This window comes from Cotesia glomerata, linkage group LG9 (genome assembly GCF_020080835.1).
Source record: "Cotesia glomerata isolate CgM1 linkage group LG9, MPM_Cglom_v2.3, whole genome shotgun sequence".
Lineage (NCBI taxonomy): Eukaryota > Metazoa > Arthropoda > Insecta > Hymenoptera > Braconidae > Cotesia > Cotesia glomerata.
The window spans coordinates 10,196,312-10,221,135 of record NC_058166.1 but is presented as its reverse complement, the minus strand read 5'-3'; the positions used below and the strand labels follow the sequence as shown (position 1 = coordinate 10,221,135).

The 24,824-nt window shown below is 31.1% G+C and overlaps 1 protein-coding gene across 4 annotated transcripts in view; it reads left to right on the top strand.

Annotated features, from left to right (window-relative positions):
- Window positions 1-24,824, top strand: part of LOC123271822 (gamma-aminobutyric acid type B receptor subunit 2) — a 432,312-nt gene that overhangs the window by 280,374 nt on the left and 127,114 nt on the right. The window lies entirely within an intron of this gene.

Genomic DNA, 24,824 nt, shown 5'->3' with positions numbered 1-24,824 from the left:
CTTTATAACTTATGTTTATAAGTCTAACCTTACTTGTGATTGTTATGAATGTATCTGTTTTGTTATGTGAATGATTTTAGGTTAAAACTAAGTTAATTATAAATAATAAATATTTCTTTTAATGGAATGAGACTTTTTTAATATTTAAATTACATAAAGAAACGAGAAATATTTTTTAATCTGATAGATATTCTCAAATAAATAAATTAATTATTGAACAAATAATTATTTGAAAAAATTCACTGATAGAAGAGTTTATTTGTATTAAAAAATATTTGTTAGTAGTTAACAAATCATTTATTAGAGACCACTTTTTAGTATTAAACAAATATTTCTTAGTATTTAAAATGATTTGTTTGTATTTAATAAATCTGATATTCATTTATTAAATATTAATAAATCTTTTTAAATACTAAGAAATATTGCCAGTCCCATGGCTAAGCGGTATAATGCTTGTCATGCTTGCTTGGGACTGGTGAGGCGTGGGTTCGAATCCCGGTGTGAGCTGAAATTTAATTTTCAGTGAACATCGGTGCTCGTAACTCACGCCGGGCTGTACAGCTTTGGGTTTTTCGATGGTTTCCCCAAGCCCTGTGCTACCGGTGGGGCACAGGCAAATGCGTGCAGTTTCCCCAAAGTCGGCCCATCGCCGCATTACTCTCCAGGCTGAAAAAGTATGTAATACCGCCAAAACTTATTCTGCCAAAACTTAATGTACCGATCAGCCTGGAGTCCCCTTCCGGTCTCGGCCGGACCCCCATTGAGACAGAAGTCTGAAAAGCGGGGTTAAAATAAATAAACAAAAAAACATAATACTAAGAAATATTTGTTAAGGACTAAAAAGTGGTCTCTAATAAATGACTTGTTAAATATTAACCAATATTTTTAACTATAAACAAATCCTTCTATCAGTGTACACAAACAGATTTTTTTCTTAATTTTTTTTTCTATCCATTTTAGGATTATTATTTCATTTTTCTGCTTTTTTTTATTCTCAAAATCAGAGTTAATTTATAATATATTTATAACTTTAAGTTTATTTAATTAAATTAAGATTTTTTCTCAGAAACAAGTAGTAATATGATAGATTATAAATTAGTATCTTTATTGACAGGTGTATTTGATGCCTGCCCCCCCCCCCCCCGACCAGCAGCACTCGCTTCGCTCGTGCCACAAATGTCGGGGGCAGGCATCAATTTTTTTTCAAAGCAATTTTTTGCGTACTTTCGACCGGATAGCAAGAAAACTAGTATACACTACACGGGCAGAAATTTTAGAGCCCTGAACTGCGCGCCATGATGCCTGAGGCTTCGCCTCAGGCATCATGGCGCGCAGTGCAGGAATCTCAACTTTCTGTCCTTGTAGTGTAATATACTATTTCAAGCTAATATAATAAATATTAGTTGAATTCTATTTTTACCAGTGCATAAATCAAATAAACTAACTGTTAGTGTTAAAACGTCGATGGCAGTGACAGCGCATATATTATAGTTTACTGCACAGAGTATAGGTCTTGAACTGACTTATATTCTGATAATCACAATACTTGGTATTTTGATTATCAAAATACCAAGTATTGTAATTATCAAAATACTTTTTTCTCATTATAATGAATTTATTCGCTGATATACCTCTGAGAGCTGTCAGTTTGAAAATACGAATTTTCATTAATTAACGGGTACAAATCTTAATAAATAAATAAATTACGATTGATTAGCTTCTCCTTTACGACATAACTTAAAAAAATTCTCTCGTATATGTTGTCTAAATAAAAAAAAAATTAATTAACAAGTTCACTGATAAATAAATAAATGGTAAAAATAATGATTTCAATTCTGTATCGGAATTCGGGGTTTAAAATCGGACCTCTCGATTAAAAGACGGACCTGTGGGTCCAATGTCGGTGCTATTCGGACTACTGGGCTCTAAATAGGTTCTATTCCGGACTAGGAAGCTCTATTTCGGCTTTAAATTTCGACTCGGGTAAACAAAACACGAGCTATATCGTGGCTCAATTCACTTTTTTAAAATATTTAAACTTTGTGGTGACAATTGGCGTACGCAGGCAGTACTACAGAGTGATCTCGAAAACGAAACATGAAATATAATTATATATGATTATATATGGAGCAATATACAGCCATGGAAGATTATACATAGTCCCATATATAATTATATATAATTATATATGCTTACATATAATTAACATATATAAAAGGTTTTTCTTTGAAAAAAAATAAGTGTTCTATTATAATGAGATTCAGTAAAATAAATAAATTATGAATTATGACTATCCAAATATATTATAAAATCAATTTTTATATTATATTTATGACAAACTCATATGATACGTTATGTAGATCATAGAATCGTTATCATCTAAGACAGCAGCATAGTAGACAGAAACTTCAAGACATATGGAGATCACCAAAGTTAAGCAGCATTGAGCAGGGTTAATAGTTGGATGGGTGACCGCTGGTATTATAGCCGTAAAAATATATCTAGACATTTTTTTTTGCATTTTAATTGGTTACAGAGAATTGCGTAGGACCATATTAAATACTCTATCCATAAAATTAACCCAATAATTATTTAGATGTAATCAATATATAATTAAATATTGTTATACATAATTATATATAGTTATATATAATTATACATAATTATATATGATTAGATATGATTATATTTGGCCATTTTTCATATATAATCATGTTTGATTTTATATTTCGAAGTGTATGATTTTTAATACAATTTTAATAACAATAATATTATGTATTTGCTATTAATGAATCTGGTCCCAGCAAGATTATGAGGAAGTTAAACTGGCGTGGAGTTAGTTTTGGTGGTTGTCTGGAGATGGCCGCTGGAGGGAGGTTGACTTCCAACCGTGCGAAGCTGGCTTCGGGAGGTAAAAAGGAGTTCGGGATGAACCCGTGGACTCGGTTTCGAGTAATTGTTTACTCGTACACTCGTTTGCTCGTACACTTGTTTGCTCGTTCGCTCGTTCGCTCGTTCGCTCGTTCGTTCGTTTCAAATATGATCTGTAAATTGAAGTGAACAATGTAGCTTGTTGTGAGTTTGAATGAAGATTGCGAGAGATTGACAGTGGATAGATTGAGAAGAGATAGTGGACTGTATGATCGAGTGATGATTTGAATTTGAGATTCTGATTTCGAAGGTGTGCATTGATTGGATGAAATTTATGTGGAGTAAAAGAGTGAAAAGAACTCGATTTGAATGATTGCTTTGTGTAGATTACGTAATATTTTAATCTCAATAATTGTGTGAATGTTATGTATGTAATGGGATGCAACTCAAGAAGGGCTCAAAATAACACTGCACATGAATAGTTTGAGAACTTGCTCATGAAGTCTCAACTCGACTCAAACTCAGTATTTGTATTGTATTATGCAAGGAATGTGAAATATGCGCAGCATCATAATGAGCATATTGTGTCAGAACTCAGAAAGGGCTCAAAATAACACTGCACATGAATAGTTTGAGAACTTGCTCGTGAAGTCTCAACTCGACTCAAACTCAGTATTCGTATTGTATTATGCAAGGAATGTGAAATATGCGCAGCATCATAATGAGCGTATCGTAATTGAATATGAATTGGAACTAGTAACTCAGCTTAGCACCGGTGGGCGGTTTAGGGCTGACGGCCAGACCGACATCCTCCCGACGCTGAGGGAAATGTTGTATTGAATATGTATGCAAGTATAAATTTGATTCGTACCTTTTTGGTATTTTAGGTTTACTAAAATACAATACCATGTGCTGCTTGAGCTCTTAAATGTCTGATGAATGTATTAATGTAGTGATTTAAGCTCGTGACTGTAGAGCTCTGATGATGGTGGTGAATCGACGTCGTGGTGAACTTCAATCACAGATTGATGAAAAGACACTGATATTTCACCTCACAATTCACTTTAAGTGAAACTCAGCGATTAAATGATGTTAATGTAGATCGTAAAAATTGGTACTTAGTTGAAAAACGAAATACTAAGAAAGAGGATTCGATTTAAACTTGGAACTTGACTGAAATTGACGTAGTTGTCGCTCGGAGAGATCCTTTTGGACTGACTCTTTTGGTAGTATTTTGTGCACAACAGAGTACGGAGACTCTTTTCATTTTATTATTGGGGGTACATTTCCGAGAAATATTGTTAAGAAAAATACGTTGACAAAAATATTACACATATAAAAAAAAGGGAAAGTTAAAACGGAAAATATTTCAAATCGAACCAGATGAGCGCTCGGGTTACGAAGAGAACAAGAGACTGCATTTATATGACCTCAACGGACAGAGTCATAAAAGTAGGTACTTGAGTCTAGCGACCCGCATGCATGTATCCAAAAACTCACAGCCGAGAGTAAAATATTTAAAGATTTTACGTTTATTTTTCACATACTGAATAATTTCAAAAAAATTAGTAAATATTATAAAAAATGAAATAATTGATTAATTGTGAAATTAGCTAAGAATTGAAAAAATCATATATAACCAATTTATATATAAATATATATAATTATATATAAATATTTTTTCTCAGCAATACAATCTTTAATTCCTTTTTTTTTTTTTTTTTTTTTTTTTGTAATTGACACATCGGAACGAAAGAGAGCGTTCAATTCGTATGAGAAAAGTACTATCCGTCGAAAAATTTAAAAGAGATTTAAAAATTGAATTGTTAATAATTTTAATTTCTTGTAATTAATTTGTAATTAACTTATTGTAAAAATTGTTTTTTAAATTTATTCTTGTAATGTATAGTACATAATTATTTTTTGTTATCAATGTTTGATATAAAATTTAAAAAAAATAGAAAATAGTATTACAGTTATCAGTGAAAATATCGTATTTTTAAACTGTTCCTTAATCAATTTACGTATGACACGATTGCTTAAGGCATGCACATTTAGATTTATCAAACTTTTCTTCAAATTCCAGCTATGAAAAAATTTTTTTTATTTGAAAAGAATTATTTTTACCTCAGTGTTTCTTTATTGAACGATAAAAAATTATACGTGGACATACTAGATTTGCCAAAATAATAATTATATTTACTGAATAATTAAATTCTGGATTATTCAATTTCAGAAAGTGATTTGTACTAATTTAATGGAACTCTTAAATTAAATCAGAGGTTCGTTCAACTGAATATCATTAACCGAAATATCGTCTTTTGCTCTGTTAATTTCGGAGTGGTTGTATGCACTAAGGGGCTTCTACGGAAATGTTTCACTTAAGACAAACTCAATTCTGAATCGCTTGTTTTGTTTTGTATATATCTATTAATACATCTGACTAATTTATATGTACACACATATATATATATATATATATTAATGTAAGCGTGTGAATGTTTTCATAGATGTACATGTATGCAAATATGTTAACTATAGAATCGAGCATGAGTGCACTGCCATATTACTCTCTATACAAACTTTCATTACGACACTGTACAGACAACGTCGCAGCACAGTAACTAGGATTTCACTATTTACCTTCCTTCAGATTTACCTCCCTTATGATTTATATTTAATAAGCTCCTGAATAGATTTAACACGCAAATAGCCTTAACAATTAACTATTATAATAATAGAATTATGTTTTTCATAGAAATTAACAAAAAAAATGTTAGTAAAATATTATAAATATTATATTAAACTTCATGGAATATTTATCAAAGATAATTTTTCGATAGCTAAAATTGCCCAATTTTCGTATAAATTTCATTTATTATACACATTAACTGTAATTTAAGTACATTGAAAACATGTTTTTCGATGAAAAAATTTTTTAATTTGGCTACATATGTATGAAAATTTTTTGACAATTTGGAATATGTGAGAAATATAAATTTATACGAGCGGAAAGAAATTTTGTTTAAGAATTATTGTAACAATGACAGTAATCGTAGAACGATCCGCAATATTTGATTCAATTACAATTCTTTAAATAATTATTTATAAATAAAATATCAACATGTATAAAAAAGTATCTTTTATATTTACTGTAGTGTATCGGTAAAAAATGATAAACATGAAAGATGATTAGACGAATAATTATTTTTTACTATTTAAATGTTAAAAACTACAGTAAAATGAAATGTGTTTACTGAAGCTACTGCAAAATTTACTGAAGTCTCTAGTAAAAATGAATCTAAGTAACGATATTATCCGTCGACTTTGAGGTGGTGCTGCTGTGCTGCAATCGTTTTCGACTTCTTAGATGCAGAAAAAATTACACATAAAAGTGATCAGTTGTTGGTGAATAACAGTTAATTCTAACAAAGTTTTATACAATTATAATTATAATAACATTTGATGCAGTTAGTTAAGTATTATTTATAAAAATGTATTTTAGAAAATCCATAATTTTTTTATATTATTGCACGCGTCACAGCGCGAAGCGCATGGAATAGTGCTCCACTCTAGTCTTACCGAAATCAAGGAATTTTCTGATTTAAAAATCTCTAAAAACACTCTTTTTTTAGCATTTGATGTTTTTAAAAGACATTTATTTTATTTAATGTAAAAACAAAGCTGATTGAAAAAAAATTTCCGAACCTGTCCGGATGTCTGTGTGTGTAAATCTGGCACGATTACGTCCGCAAAACTTAGCATACCGAGATAATTTTTAACTTACTGCTAAGAAAATCGAAAATTTTCGAAAAATCGGGAAGTTATTGTTTTCACCCCGTTTTGCAAAAATCGGGGTTTCAACAGATCTCGACGTTTTGAAGCCCTAAGAAGCTTCCCTGACTATATTTTTACGATGATGTCCGTACGTCTGGATGTGTGTGTGTGTGTGTGTGTATGTATGTATGTATGTATGTATGTATGTAAACCTCTTATAACTTCTGAACGGCTTGACCGATTTGATCGCAGTTGGTGTCATTCGAAAGGTCTTCGCCAAACTTAGAATTCCTGTAAGTTAGAACCGATTCGGTTGCAAAAAAAGTGAAAAAAAAGTTGTTTTTTTTTTTTTTCATTTTTTTTTAATATCTCCGAATTGGCTGAACCGATCGACCTCAAAAACTAATTAGTTCTTAACCTTGAAAACCCGCATCGATCGTCACCAAAAGCGTCAGAATCGGTTGATGCGTTCGTGAGATATCGTTGTCGAAAAAAATCGAAAATAGTATATTACACTACAAGGGATTATTCAGATTATAAATAATATATACCACTTAATTAGCTATTGTTCTACATATATTGTAAAGTAAAATAACCTTGTAAAATAAATTAAATCAAAAAATTCAAATCTATAAGTTTTATAATAAAAAGATTCAATTGATAACAATATACAGTAGCGCTCAAAAGTATTTTGACAAATATATTTAATGGTTTAATTAAAAATAAATATAAATCACAATAATCATTTATTTATTTTTTTAACAGCTTTGAAATAATTTACAGAATGTATCAAAGTGGCTCTTGTTCGTAACAAAAGAACGTTTAATTTTTTAAATATTAGGAAAATAATGGCACCAAAGTATTTTGACATTGTTGAAGAAAACTAACGCATAATGTTGTCAAAATACTTTTGAGTGCTACTGTATCTAATAATAATCCTATTTTATGTATGAGGTAATCTGTATTAAAACTTTTCTTTTATTTTACTAAAAAGTTCAGTAAACTTTAGTGAGGTAAACATTACAAAGTATTGCTGTCAATAATCGCTGCTGAAGCAGCGCCTTCTATAGCATTCAAATATTTCAACGCAATTTGGTAATTTTTCTCATGAATTTAACAGAAAATTTCTTCCGCAAAACATGTAACAATAATAATTATAAGTTTCGTATGCATTCATAGGAAAGTTTTTTATATGATTTAAAAAATATTACTTTTTTTTAAACGTATTTTTAATACACATTCTATAAAATTTCATACAGTAATTATTTGTTTTTAATAAATTTTTTATATCAAAAATATATTTTTGTTGTAAACTATTTTTATGGGAGATAAGCGAAGTAATTCGATCAGTAAATAAATAAATACGTGCTCATTATTAATTATTACGTTTTTAAAATTCAAAACAGTGTATCAATATTGTACAGAGTAAAGTTTTTAAAATAAACGTTGCCGTTGGCTATTTTCTTCTTTGTCTAAGCTACCCGCCAACTGTTTGGATAAATAAGTAATAAGCTGGTACATTTTTTTTTTTAAATACAAAGGAAAAACACAAGCTTAAGATAAAAGTTTATGACTAAAAGAACTCAGTCTGTTTATATTAACTTTTTATACCTCACTTTTGTTTTTCTTATTTCGATTGCTATCTTTTATATCTTCCTTGTACATTAATAATATACCATTCTGTTAGCAATAATCAGGAGGGTCTGGAGCTTTTAAACTCAAATATTCATATTGTTAAAAACATTGAAAATTAATCCGTTTTCCATATTTTACGGCCACTATTCTATTCGTTGATTTTTTTTTTTTTTTTTTTTTAGAAAGTAATTATTTTCCAGATGCATCGTAAAAGCAATCCAATGTAATTCCATTTATACATTTTCGCTTACTAAACTTTACTAAAAGTAACTTTCTTTTTGCAATTTTGTAATTATTTATTTTCATTTAACTTTAACAAAAAGCGCAATGACCACTGAAATGAATACAACACTGATAAAGTCGATTTAACTTTAGTTACAGTGATTGCACTGGAAATACGAATTCAAATGAAAACGTTTAGCTATACACCGTTTTCACAAATTATAAATGCTTCATTTGAATCGTCTCAGTTTTTTTATCAGATAAAACGGTGGAGTATAAAGAATCGAATAGTTCAATAATTTAATTCAAAAATAAAAGTGATAGTAAAAAACTTGGATTGTTATATAAGTTAAATAATTTACATTACTTCAAAGGAAGAAAAATAACTTGGTTCAAGTAAAAATTTTTCTTTAAATTTTCAGTTTTAAGACTGAATCAATCGATTCAAAATATTGACATCTTGTAATTAAAGAAAAAGTTACCTGAATGAACAAATTACAACTCTCAGATAAAGATCGAATAAATCTTCATTGAAGAATTTTATCTTTTAACAGAGTATTTTATTGTTTTCAAACTACGGACGTATATATTTGACCTAAGTATTGTTTTCTCTTTGTTTGAGGGCGATACAATTGGTTCCAGCTAATACCAACTGCTTTTAAGAATATGATATCCCACAAAAAACAGTTTCACTGTAAACCGTCGCACCAAGTACCCATTCAACTATTGTTACAAACTATGATAATTCAATTTTTACAAAAAACTATAAAATCAAAACTAAAAAAAACCAAGTACAAAAAATTTTGTGGATTAAAAAAACGCTAAGGACAGTAAATATTAAGGAAAAAAATTTAATGTACTTGGTGTGCATCATTCGAATACTTTAATTATCCACAGTTTTTCAAATTGATACGAGTAGTGTGAATTATAATGGTCTTCTGATGCAAAGGATAAAAACTTTTAATAAACCGAAAAAAATAACGTGTCATCAGTAATACGGCTGTTTGCTGACGCGCTATCTGTTATCGAAATTTGTTTTTCCGAAGATAATCTATTTGTTGGTTTGAGAATTAGATTTCATTTTGAGTTAACCCGGGAAAAAATGATCAGACCGGACCATGCCTGTTCATGTATGATCAGGCCTGAAATTAGTCATAATCATGCCTGTTCATGCCTGAAGCGTTAAACACTCTCATGCCTGATCATACCTGTTCATGTCTGAAGCGTTAAATACGCTAAGGTCTGATCATACCTGTCCATGCCTGTTCATGTCTGAAGCGTTAAATACGCTAAGGTCTGATCATACCTGTCCATGCCTGTTCATATCTGAAGCGTTAAATACGCTCAGGCCTGATCATACCTGTTCATGTCTGTTCATGCCTGAAGCGTTAAGAACATCCAGGCCTGATCATACATGACCATGTCTATTCTTGTCTAAAAAATTATAAACAGTCTATATATAATTAGATTTGATCAGACTTGCATAGTCAGATGTAATAATCATTTTTTCTTTGAAGAAAAATTTTTTTTTGGTAATCACAAAAAGTGCAAAATGATGTTTATCATTACGTCTAAATAATTATGAAATATAAAATTTGTTATATTTCTTATGAGATGTTTTGGTCTGCTCTGCTCTTTCCTAATATTGAAATCGTTATTTATTCTATTATTTAAATAAATGTGATACTATAATGAAATTTGGTTAAATTTTTAAATTATGACTATCAAAATATTTTATAAAATCAATTTTTATATTATATTTATGATAAACTGATTTAATACGTTATGTACTTCACAGAGTTATTTTTAACTTCCCGCTAAGAAAATCGAAGATTTTCAAAAATCCGGAAGTTATTGTTTTCACCCCGTTTTGCAAAAATCGAGTTTTCATCAGATCTCGACGTTTGAAGGTCACAGGAAGCTTCCCTGACTATCCCCGTGAGGTTGTCACGGTGTCTGTATGTATGTGTGTGTGTGTGTGTGTGTGTGTGTGAAAATATGTGAACCGCTTATAACTTTTGAACGGCTTGACCGATTTCATCGTGGTTGGTGCCATTCGAAAGGGCTTGACCAAACTTAGATTTTGAAAACTATTTGGACCGATTCAGATCAATAGATTTTGAGAAATCTTCAAAAAACTGAAAAAAAAATTTTTTTCAAATGTGGTTTTTTTGGAATAACTTTTAAACGGCTTGATGGTTCAATTCTAAAAACTAATCAGCTCTTAACCTCAAAAAACCACGTCGATCGCCACCAGTCCGGTCAAAATCGGTTGATTCGTTCGAGAGATATCGTGAACGAAAGAAAACCGAAAAAAGTGTTTTTTCGGAATAACTCCGAAATTCCTAGCGCGATCAATTCAAAATTTAAGATTCTTTGTGAGGCTTGAAAAACTGCGTCGAATGCTGCCAACCGCGTGAAAATCGGTTTATTCATTCAAAAGTTATTGCGGTTTAAAAATTCAAAAAATAGTGTCATCAAATCCCTATCAGACTTTTGAGCTCGAAGAGCTCAAAAGCATAGAAAAGCAATCTCTTTGAGCTTGGAGAGCTCAAAATAACCCATAAATTGTATATTTTGAGCTCGAAGAGCTCAAAAACGTCATTGGTGCAATTTTAAGCGCCTAAGTATGGAATTAGCGGGAAGTTGCAGGGATGGCCTTCAGGGTCAACCGTTTTCCTAATTTTTTTATTTTTAACTTGCTGCTAAGAAAATCGAAGATTTTCGAAAAATCGGGAAGATATTGGTTTTACCCCGTTTTTCGAAAATCGATTTTTCATCAGATCTCGACGTTTTGAGGTCCTAGGAAGCTTTCCTGGCTATTCCCGCGAGGGTGTCACTATGTCTGTACGTATGTATGTATGTATGTATGTATGTATGTATGTATGTGTGTGTGTGTGTGTGTGTGTTTTTTTTTTTTTTTTTTTAGGGGGGGGAATCCTTTTTACGGATTCTAGGCATAGCTGTTTGGCCTGGATATGTGGTGACTCGACGCAGCGTCATACTAAAACTCGACACTAACGCCCCTACCCACTAAACCCTAAACCCCTTTTCCTTCTTTCCTCTAATCCCTTATGGAAACCGCCGTCAGGCATTACTTCGTGAAGGGAGGATCTAGCTACTGTTCTTCCTTCTGGTGGCTAAGGTGTTAACTACCTTCCTTCTATTCTGCTATTTGCTCTTTTTCTTTCGGTGGAACGCAAGTCTTTAAGGACTTCTGTTGCAAACGTGTTGGTAGCGTTCCAGGTAGCTTCTGATGACAACATTGCTCCCACTATTGAATCTGGTTGTATTCTCTGGTTCAGGATCCTCTCCAGTTCTTCACGCTGTGGATCGAAACGAGGACATACAAAGAAGACGTGCTCCGCGTCTTCAGCAGCTCCTGGGCAGGACGGGCACTCCGAAGAGTCATCGTGCTTAAAGCGGTGTAGATACTCTCGAAAACACCCATGTCCCGACAACATCTGCGTAAGATAGTAATTGACCTCACCGTGATTCCGGTTAAGCCAAATGTCGATCCGAGGTATGAGACGGTGCGTCCACCTACCCTTCTCTGCAGCATCCCATTGTAGTTGCCATCGGCCTATGCTCTTCTGCCGTTCTTCAATTCTAAGTTCTTCAGGGATCAGTGCAGTTGACCTTTTTCGTTGGTAAAGGGCCCGTCTTTCCTCCGCTAGAACTCTAAGAGGTAGGGTTCCAGCAATGACGCACACTGCTTCTTCTGATATAGTACGGAAGGCACTAGCTACTCGTAGGGCACTCAGTCGATATACTGGTCCAGCCTTTCTCCATGATTCTTGCGTCTTTAATGCGTCGGCCCAAATGGATATTCCGTAAGTGAGCACCGATGTGACTACTGATGACAATAATAGCCTCCTGCTCTGTTTTGGGTCTCCGACGTTCGGCATCAGTCGTGCGAGACTAGCCCTCACTACTGACGCTTTGGCACTGACATGTTCCACTTGCTGCTTGAAGTTAAGTCGGGCATCAAGCATCACTCCCAAATATCGGATATAAGGTTGTGATGTGATTTCTTGTTCGCCGACTTTCAGCTTAATGGTCTCTACCACTTTTCTGCTGGTAATAAGTACTGCCTCAGTCTTGTGTTGCGCCAGTTGCAGGTTCACTGCGTCCATCCACCGGTTAACGTGCTCTGTGTGTGTGTGTGTGTGTGTGTGTGTGTGTGTGTGTGTGTGTGTGTGTGTGTGTGTGTGTGTGTGTGTGTGTGTGTGTGTGTGTGTGTGTGTGTGTGTGTGTGTGTGTGTGTGTGTGTGTGTGTGTGTGCGTAAGTATGTAAACTACTTATAACTTTTGAACGGTTGAACCGATTTCATCGCGGTTGGTGCCATTCGAAAGGGCTTCGCCAAACTTAGATTTTCTGTTAATTTGGACTGATAGATTTTGAGAAATTTGAAGAAATCTCAAAAAAAATAGGAAAAAATTTTTTTTCAGAAGTGGTTTTTTTGGGATAACTTTTAAACGGCTCTACCAAGCGATTCCAGAAACTAATCAGCTCTCAACCTTGAAAAACCACGTCGATCGCCGCCAATCCGGTCAAAATCGGTTGATTCGTTCGAGGGATATTGTGAATGAAAGAAAACCGAAAAAATTTTTTTTTCGAAATTACTCCGAAATTTTTGGTTCGATCAATTAAACCTTGAAAATTCTTTATGAGGCTTAAAAAACTGCGTAGAATGCCGCCAACCGCGTAAAAATTGGTTCATTTATTCAAAAGTTATTGCAGTTTGAAAATTGAAAAAATAGTGTTCTATGAAACTTCTATCAGACTTTTGAGCTCAGAGAGCTCAAAAGCATAGAAAAAGTATCTTTTTGAGCTCGGAGAGCTCAAAAAAACACACAGATTGTATTTTTGAGCTCGAAGAGCTCAAAAAAAGCGGCCAGGTATTAACGGAATTTGCGGGAAGTTGCAGGGATGGCCTTTAGGGTCAACCGTTTTCCTAATTTTTATCTTAGTTAGCAGCACAGCAGACAGAAACTTTAAAGCGCCCGGAGATCACTAAAGTTAAGCGGAAATGAGCGTGGTTAGTAGGTGGATAGGTGACCGCGAGTGTTACAGCCGTAAAATTATATGTAAACATTTTTTTTTTATATTTTAATTCATTATAGATAATTGCGTATGACTCTATCAAGTGCTATATCAATAAAATAAAGCAAAATAATTAATTAGAAGTAATAATGGGCTTTCAGACCTGACCATGTCTGATATTTTTTCCCGGGAAAACTTTACACTTTTGAATAAAGCATTCACAGATTTTGAAGCAAAAATTTAGAAACTAACAAAAAAAATTCTTGAAGCAATTAAATCGGATTCCTTCCTACGAATTTTTTTTAATTAAATAATTTTTTTCTTAAAATAAATTAATTTCTTTTCGTGTCTTTATTTACACTATAAAACATTTTTTCACATTATAAAATCCGTGATAATAAATTAAAGTTTAAGACCATTAACAAGCGATATCCTTCACCTCTTACTTTTCCTTGATAAGCAAAAAAAAAAATTTAATTAAAAATGTTAAGTAAATAAAAGATAATAAAAAAAAAGATACTAAAAATTTATTCGTTACAATCATAAAAAAAAATAATTGCTGCGTTAGAGTTTTTTCTGGGTTAAAATAACATGCTAGGCAGTATATGGAGTGGATAATTCGCGAATAAAGAGCTAAAAAGGATGCTTTTTATTTCTGTTTTTCTTTTATCTATTTTTTTTCTTATTATTTTTTTATTTTTTTGTTTTTTGAATGTGTCACAGGTGTTGGTTACACAACTGGGAAAATAAAACAGTAGCTGTTTAGGTGAAAAAGGGTTTTGTAATACAGCTCACTGCATAACCTCCCGTTGCCAAGTGAGTCGTCTTAAATTTAAAGCGCCATTTAAAACAAGTTTAATTGTACGACGAAAATATTCAAAAGAATAAAGATATGATTTATATATTTTTTTTTCTTTTGTTAAGCATTAATATGTTTTTTAGCCATAAATGCACTGCAAAAAATCCGGTGGCTTCCTTAGTGACGCTCCATTAACTCACCAGCAATTAAGAGTACGTCACGCCTCACCGAGTAATTTTTCCAGCCACCAATCAAATTATAAAGCTTTCACGTTTGCGATATCTAATTTATACCATGTACACACAGCGAGCGGTGGTGCTGGTGTTACGAGAGATAAGGGTGGAATAAGAGCCAAAGAATTCACTTCAACCGAGTAGAGAGAGAGTATTACTCTGTCCGCCGCACTAAACTGCACAATATACCGGTGATAAATTAAATACTAATGAATTTAAAATGCTAATTTTTGATGCAATGTTGTTAATTATGCTCAAGTTTATTCATTTATTTTATTATTATATTTACTTGATTTTTTTTAAATTTAATTAATGGAGAGTTTATTTTATACGTGATAAAAAATAATTAGTTTTGCTGAAATTATTTTTCAAATCCCGCGAACGTTGCAAGAAACCACACTACCTAATGCTGTGCAAAAAAAGTCACTTTTTCTAAAGAATGTTGCGGGATTAAATGTGTATGAATAACTTAATAAGATTACGTTACGATGTTTCCGGAATAAATTCTGGATTTATCGGCAAACCGATATGAAAATGAGAAACAAAATTTATATGTTAGAAAACAAATTTTTTAGACTATTTAGGGTACAAAAAATTTTTTATAAAAATCCACACGAAAACAAATTTTTTTTTTTTAAATGACAGTAATTTTGGGACGTTTCGCAATTCCTAATCTACGTACAATTTTTTTAATAATTGTTGATGTTTTAAGTCAAAATCAAGATTTTTTTTCGACCCGGATTGTAAAGTAAAATAACCTTAAGAAATGAAATCGAAAGAATTACATAAACATTCAATCTTATTTAATTAAAATCTACACGGAAAAAAATAATCGGTAGCTGCTACCGAAAAAAATCGGTAGCAGATACCAATTATTTTCGGTAGAGTCTACCGATTTTTTCGGTGCAGGCTACCGATTACCAATATTTGAAAATTTCTTATCTTCTTAATTTAACGAGAAGTTAAATTCGCACTTCTTAATGAATAAAAAAAAAGGAACTTCATTTGAAATACAAATAACACTTACTTAAATACAAAATATTAAGAATGAAGAGTATTTATTAGATAGTTTTTGATTATAAATTTTTATTAAATTAAATACCTTTCGTTAGCTGCAATCGAAAAAATCTATATAGATTCTGTTTAGAAACTAACCGAGAAATATCATCCAAGTCCTAAAAACTTATTTTTTAAATTATTTTGTATGTTAATATATATATATATATATATATATATATATATATATATATATATATATATATATATATATATATATATATATATATATATATATATATATGTACAGAGTGTCCCAGAAGTAACGGACGCCATTGTAGCATCTGATAAACAAAATAATTCTGAGACGAAAAGTTATTAGCCATTTTTTAATCAAACGCATAGATAATTAATTATTAATTAAAATAACGTCCTTTTATGCGTTAGAGAGAGAGCACTAGTGTCAAGTTAAGTGCGTTCCAACGAAGACGCTTGCTCGTGTGAATGTGTAAGTAAATATGTGTGACTACGTTAGCTATAGAAACTAGTTAGTCATACAGTTAGTTGTGTCTTTGTTTGGCACATACTTGACTGGACACTGGCGCTCTCTAACAAATAAAGAGACGTTATTTTTAATTAATAATTAATTATCTATGCGGTTAATTGAAAAATGGCTAAGGACTTTTCGTCTCAGAATTATTTTTTTCATCAGATGCTACAATGGCGTCCGTGAGTTTGGGACACCCTGTATAAATATATGAAAAGTTGATGTGGGTACTCAAATGAAAGGTCTCAATGAGTGTAATGTCTGGGTGAATTTATATCTTTAAAAATGTCAATAGTTTACAAGATACAAGATCTTTTCTGAATTATTGATATTTTTAAAGATGTAAGCTCATCCTGATGTCATACTCACCAAGAGCTTTCATTTGAGTACCCACATGCATTTTGATATATTTTTCATATATATATATATAAATATATATAAATATATATATATATATATATATATATATATTCACTCATCATCATCTCAAACGCATATACACGTGTTTTATTATTGTGCATAAAAATTACAATATATAGTGTTTATTGGCGACAATAAAAAATTAGATTAGTATAGTCTAGTACACCAAATTCTAGGCTTCAAATTGAAATATAAATCTTCGGAATTTTATTTGCATTTATTAAGTTATTTGATTATTAAAGACTTGAAAATAAATTATAGAAGCATCGTGGTTATGTTGCTCTAACTTCTACGCAGTGTTGTGCGCATCACCTACAGCCCACAGCTGTATAGCTATGGTATAGTGTTCTTGTTGCCTATCTGTAATAGTCTAGGTGAGTGTTGGTTCTATCTATAGTGCAATATTATAGATTATGTGAGTGACATACTATGTACTATCTGTAATATTAAATTATCTTAGTATTAGTGATTGCCAAAGCTTGACTATAGTTGGTTACATTATGTGCTTATGAGAATGATCCTTGTATATGGAATTCCTATAACTGTGTGAAAATACATTCGTTCTAAAACTGTTGTTTGTAAACAAAACCAACTTAGTGTAAATTGTTATGTCATTGTAAGTTGTTATGTCATTGTTAAATGACATTCGCAATAGATGCAAGGCTGTACTTCGAACACCTTATACCTGTGATATTTGTAATAAGTCTTTTCATAAAAGTTGTGTCACTGATTATATTAAATCTAGACTAGTTGATGATTGCTGCAGAGTTAAGTTTGATTATTTAATTAACTCAGTAGAAAATAAAGCTAAACAAAATGTAAATCAACCTCAAACCAGAAACCGTCTTCAATCATTGAGATCAGTAACTTCTAACAACTCATTAACATCTAGTTTTAAATCAGCTAAATCTACTGAGTCACACGCTAGTATCGGAAGTCGACGAGGATCAACACTTCCTCTCCGGTCACGCCTAGCTTACCATTGTCACCCAACAGTGATTCAGTTTTTGTTCCCGAATCACAATATTCAATTGAGCAGTCTACATCTTCAAATCAAACCAAGCACACTACAGTTCAAACTAATACTAGTTCATTACCAACGATCCCAGACATCATTGAAACAAATCATACAGTAGTAAGTTCACCTCCGAATACAATGGATTCAAATCAGCTTCCCCCCGATTGGTCTTCATTATCTACAGATGACAAACTTACATTAGTGATGAAGTCAGTTGCGCAATTACCAGTGCTTACGACTGAATTTAAGACATTGTCTTCAAAAATCGATGATCTTGGTTCTCGATTAAATATGTTACAAATGGAGCAATCTAATACCAAAGAGGCTCTTAATTCTATAAACTCTAATGTAAATTCGAACACTACCAATATCATCTAACTAAGAAATGAGCTTGAAACTATCAAGGAAGATACACTAAAAAATTCTAAAAGTTTAGCTGATCAACATGCCTTAATTTTAAGTGTTGCTACATCAAATGATTTTTCTGGAGTCCTGCCTAATTACCAAGTTACATCAGAATTGGTTATCTCAGGCATTCCGGATTCAGTTGTCCAAGGTTCATCTGCAATAGAGATCACTATTAGTATTGTATTCAACGCTCTCAAAGTACCCGAACTCAAGACTGACATACTTTCTTCTAGGTTAATAGAGAAGAGAGCCAAAAACTCTTCAAATTCACAGATTCGGTAGAATCTGGCGCCAAGTTCCGTTCAAATCCGTTGTAAACGGAGCGCCAGACTACCGACTATGTTTACCGTAAGCAGAACGGTTTTTTGAGGCTGCGAAATTTTATTTAATTCTACGGTACTTTTTTTACCCAATTTGTTTATCATAACAGTAATTCATAATTTATTTCACCGTATTAATTAATTATATTCACTTATAACAATTTATTTACTTGAAATTATTAAATTTTATCAGCACATACTATAGCTCGCTCACAAATTTCGATCCTGACTTTTTTTTGATGGAGAAAGGTCAGCGCCACAGACTAGATAAAATAAAAATGTGTAGTAATCCTCCTATAGATAAGCAACTACAGTTAAAAAAAGTAATTCACAGCTTACATTTACGGCCGCCAGGGTGCACTGGAATTACATCTACATAAACTGTAGCTTCAAGGGGATAGTTTGCAGTAAAAAATGCAGTCAACACGAGATTTAAGTTGTTATCAATTGTGAATTTTCATTATAATTACAAAAAATACTAAAATCCGAACAAAAACAGTTTCACTGTGAAAAAGTCGCGCCAAGTCCACGTTCATAAGACTATTAGGAAAAAAAAAATTTTTTTTTTCTTTACAAAAACATACAAAATTAAAAATTAAAAATCAAGTAACCGATATGATTGTTTATGATTTTCGGAAATTAAAAAATTTTATTGTAAATTTAAAAATTAAAAAAAAAATTTTAGAACGTACTTAGTGTGCGTCATTGTGTATTTCAATTTTTTTAAAGTCCTAGTAAATAGATTTTACGAATTTCATCAAAAGTAAAATATTTTGCAACCACGCACACTAAATACGTTCTAAAATTTTTTTTTTAATTTTTAAATTTACAATAAAATTTTTTTTAATTTCCGAAAATCATAAACAATCATATCGGTTACTTGGATTTTTTAATTTTTTAATTTTGTATGTTTTTGTAAAGAAAAAAAAAATTTTTTTTTTCCTAATAGTCTTATGAACGTGGACTTGGCGCGACTTTTTTACAGTGAAACTGTTTTTGTTCGGATATTGTAAAAGATAATGCAAAACCTATCTTGCACTCAATCATAGTTAAACTTAAATCTCCTCAAATACGAGATTATATTATAGAAAGTAAGAGAAAGCTTAAAACATTACTAATTAAAACTGTCCCAAAGTATGTTTGGGTGCAAAATGGTTCGATATTTGTTAAAAAAGATGACAATACTGCTAAAATTAAGATCTGTTCTGAAACCGATCTTATTAAACTTGATTAACGTCACTTGGAATTAACTAATAATCCAAATCCTCAGTCCACGTCTATAAGGCTTTTAAGCTTGAATATTAATAGTTTTAATGGTCATGTTGCCCAATTTCTAGATCTAGTTACTGATACAAAACCACATATTATTGCTATAACTGAAACATGGCTTAAACCACTACAAGACAATTCTTTACTTAATTTAGAAAACTTTACAGTCTTTAGAAGAGATAGAGGTTTAATTCATCCAGAAAATGGTTGCTTCATTAAGGGTGGGGGTGTGGCATGTTTGGTCCACAAGTCATTAAAAGCCAAAGTCATCTATGTACCTATTACAAATAATATAAATCAGCCTGAATATTTAATTCTCGAAGTCATATCACCGACTGGAAATCGCTTATTACTATCAGTAATCTATCGTAGACCTCAAGGTAATCTTTTAGATGAATTTTTTAATGTAATTTCTAAATTAATGATAAATTACAAAAATCTAATAATTACGGGTGACTTGAATTTTGATCTGTTAGAATCCTCTATAACACCTAATCATTTACAGTCATTTATCATGGAATTATCATTATTTTGTGTTCCGTTTGGTGCTACTCACCATTCAAATAACAAAGATTCGTGGTTAGATGTTATTATTCTTGATAATCAATCCGAAATGGTCAATTTTTGTAAATCTAATCAACCCTTTATAAGCGGACATGATTATCTTGTATGTGATTATACGTTTGATATCTTGAAGCCTTCGGACAAAATTATAAAGTATAGAGACTTTTCTAAAACTAGTCAAGAAGCTCTGAGTAATGCCCTGATGCAATCTCTTAAAATTGATAGTGAACTCTTGGAAAATTCTGATCCTAATTATTTAGCTAGCTTATTTCACGATACTATTATTGCAATTCTTGATGAATTCGCACCTATTCGTTCACGCAAAATCACTCATGTTCCTAATCCCTGGGTCACGAAAGAACTTAAAACCAAGTGCAAAGACCGTGATACTTTATATAAACGTGCTAAAAGAAATAACAATAAAGACCTATTAAATCTTTTTAAAATTAAAAGAAAGGAATTAAAAATAGAACTAACAAAGGCCCGTGAAAATTATTTTTGCAATGCACTAAGTAATATTCCATCAGGTTCAAATATATGGAGTAAACTTAAGCATTTGGGATTAGTTAAAGGTTCAAATTCCTCGCCCTTAAATTTCTTTGACTCGAGAGAATTAAATAATCATTTTGCAAAAATAGTAAGACATCATCCACCATGTAATGAAGCAACTTTTGAAGAAATTAAAGCGTCTCATAGTAGTCTGGTAAATTTTTCCTTTGTATGGACAGAGATTGACATTGTAGATGGAACGAAAGCTCTTCATCTCACTCTCAGCAAATCTAAGGGTAAAAGTCCGGATGAATTAAATCTTTATTGGCTAAAAAACAATATTCCCCAGATAACGATCTTTCTTACACAGCTTTTTAATAGATCTCTAAATACTGCTATCTTCCCTCAAGCTTGGAAGGCAATTTACATCTTACCATTGAACAAGACCTCTCCACCGCGTTCTCTTTCTGATACTCGACCCATTGCTAATACTTCACATCTAAGTAAGGTTTTCGAGAGAATAATTGCTAACCAAGTAGTTACATATCTTGAGGATAATAATCTTTTAGATAAATATCAATCAGGGTTCAGAAAACATCATAGTACTCAATCTGCCCTATTAAAATTAACTGATGATATTTCCAGAGCCATGGATAGTAATCAATTAACTCTAATAGTCTTTTTTGATTTGACCAAAGCATTTGATTATGTTAACCACAAAATCATCATAAAAACCTTGATTGAATTAGGATTCTCTCCTGAGACAGTTAAGTGGTTTTTGTCCTACTTATCAGATAGATCTCAAGATGTACTTGATGGAGATGGTAAGCCAGTTGGGTTTGAAACTACAACTTCTGGAGTTCCTCAAGGGTCTGTTCTTGGACCCATATTATTTTTATTAGTTATGAACTCAGCGGCTAAACGACTTGCTTATACAAATCATGGCTTATTTGCTGACGACAAATATATTTATTTACATTGTTATAGTCATCAAATTCATGAAGCCACTAAACAGTTGAACCTAGATGCTCAAGCAGTAGTTAATTGGGCCAGAGATAATGGGTTAGAAGTAAATCTACTTAAAACTAAAGCAATGGTAATGGGATCAAATAACAAGGTAAAAGCTTTTATGCGAGAAGGTATACCGGAGCTAGAAATTGATGGTGTACCTCTCCCCTATGTCGAATCAACCAAGTGCCTTGGACTTCATTTTATGTCTAATTTATCGTGGAACTTACACATCTCAGAAACTATAAGTAAAATCAATTCGGCATTATATAGCCTGAAACTCCGTAGAAATATTTACACTCCATCAATTAAAAAATTACTTGTATCGGCAACTATTTTACCATTAATTGATTATTGCTCTATAGTATTATTAAATTCAACTTATGAAAATGACTGTAAGCTCCAACGATCTGTAAATTCAGCAATACTCTTCATCTTCAACTTAAAGCGAGATGAACATGTCTCGCCTTATAGACGTGAACTGGGATGGCTCTCGATAAAGAGTCGTCGAATTTATTTTACTTGTTGTTACTTTTATAAATTATTAGAAATTGGTAAACCTAGTTATTTGCGAGAATTATTTCAAGAAGACCTTACTGTAAGACGCTCTGAGAGACTAGCACTTAAGAAAAATAATATCCTCTTTAAATTCCCGAATTTCAATACCACTCATTATGAATCTTCTTTCGTAATTACAGTTATACGATTATGGGAAGAACTACCAGAGGATATTATAAATTCATCAAACTTGGAGGTTTTCAAAAATAAAATTTTTGATTATTTATGTAATCTTGATGTTTGATCATAAACTGTTTAATGTTTCTACCTTCGTTTTATTAATCTTCAAACTTTAGTAAACTTTCATTATATAGCTTCTTATAATTTAAAGTTACCTACCTTTCCTTATAGTAACATCAAAGATTCTTAAAATTGTTAGTTAATTCATTACAAATTAAATTTTTATACTCATCATAACGTATTATATATCATTATGACCTATCTAAAAATATTATTATGTAAAATATTCTAAATGTTTATAAGTTAAACTGCACAATAATGTAAAATTGTATGTATATTTACTCTTTGCCATTCGGCAACTGCCTTGGCATAATTTATTAATAAACTAATAATAATAAAAAAAACTAATATATATATATGTTAGAATTAGGTAGGGTCTTTTAAATAAACAATAACAATTAATAGTTAAGAGTATTTATTAATATGTGCATCCGCACTAGAGTGTTTCAAAAAAACAAACTATTTTTTTTTTTTCGAAGAACTTTGAAAATTCTTCAGAGTATCCCTAATCGAAGACATTGTGAAAATCTCAGCCCTTAATATTAATGTATAGAGGTGGCTGTAATTAATTTTTTATTTCCATTTAAATAACATAGAAAAAAAATTTTTTTTACTTTTGAATTTTGCTAGTCAACAACGAAGCATTTTATAGCTATGATCGATACATATTCTTGTAGGAAATTTAACGATCTACAAAAATTGTTTGAATGAATATATGCGTACGGAGAACCATTTCGAAGTTATCAGGCTTTAAACATCGAACTGTTTAAAAAAATAATAATATTTATTTATAAATACGAAAAATCGACTTAAATCACTTAAATAAACAATATTATATATCAAAAAATTAAAATGATAAATTTATGATAAAATTTCATGAATTACGAAGTTATAATTTTTCACTATTTTTAAAAAATTTTTTGCTTTTTTAAAAATAAATTATAAACATGAAAAAGAAAATTATTTATTAATTGATAAAATTTATGAATTATCATATTTTTTAAATTGTCATGTACTGTTATTAACGAAATAGTTTTAAAAATTCTAGGTTATGTAATTTAACTCAGTGCTATATAGTTACATAGTACTTCAATTGAACAATCAATTTTTATTGAATTGTTAGTATGATTTTTATAGAAATGATAATACATTAATTATTTCCGCTTTCTGCCGTCACAAACCTGTCTCTCTCATAACTTCTTTATCTTACATTACTTCGTAGTTAAACAACGTAATTGTTAATGTTTTAAACTAAAATTAGTTTAATATTATATTTAATTTATTTATAATTATTTGTAATTGTGTTTATAAAATCTCATTGTTAAGCTTAAGATGGGAAGCAAATTTATTTAATTGGTTATCAAATTACAAAATTTGTAGGAAGCAAACTGCCGAGCTTAAAAGAGGTTATGTCTCTTTTCTTTCATTACCATTGTTCTCAAAGCTTGACTATTAAGAAAAGTGCATTAATTACGGTTGAGAATGTATTCGATTTATGGTCTGAAGCTGGAATTCCGACTTGTACGAAAAATTCTGCAGTAAGAAAACTCATTCGCCATCACACTGTTTGGAAAAATTTGCTAAAAAATAAAAATCAAAAGCTGTCATCTACTCAAAGAAAAAAAGTTTCTATTTTTTGTGCCGATATTGAGAAATTATTCGACATAGCACATCACAAAGTAATGAAACTCATTAATGAAAGTCAAAAGTTATTTTTGCAAGGCCAAAGACAGTCAAATCGACAAGGTTTTCTCCATATTAATCTTCCAGTCAAAACGGTAGCTAATAATATTGATGAAGATAGAATTGGTGAGTGGTTTTTATTTTTAATTGTCACCTAGGGTAAATAGCACAAAAATCCTCAAAAAATAGTCATTTATAAACCTAGCATTATTTCATTTCCACAAAATTTTTTAAAGATAATTTTATTATCAGCAAAAAAATTACGTATCTTCTTACTGATTCTTTATGCACGAAGTATTTATTGAATTCTAACAATTGAATAAAATTATGTTTTTAAACGTTTTTTTTTTTTTTCAGTATTACCTTTTCTTAAATTGGTCAGTAATTATTTTGAATATTTTTAGTTATTCTTGAATACAAGTTAAATATTTAACATTTTTCTTTTTTATTTTTATAAAATTAATTACAAATCCTGACTAACTTGAATGTCTCACACTTATTTTCTGTGCGTAACTTATACTGTGTCTGATATATTTTAAAATTTTTGGTTTTCTTTCAATCTCCGAGGATTCAAAAGTTAAACTTTTTATATTTTGCAGACGAAATTCAAAGTGATGAGAATAATACTGGATTATTATTAAGTCAAAAAACAGATTCAAGTTTAAGTCGAACTTCAAATGCAGCATCGGATTTCGAAGATGATATAGAGGTTTCACGGCA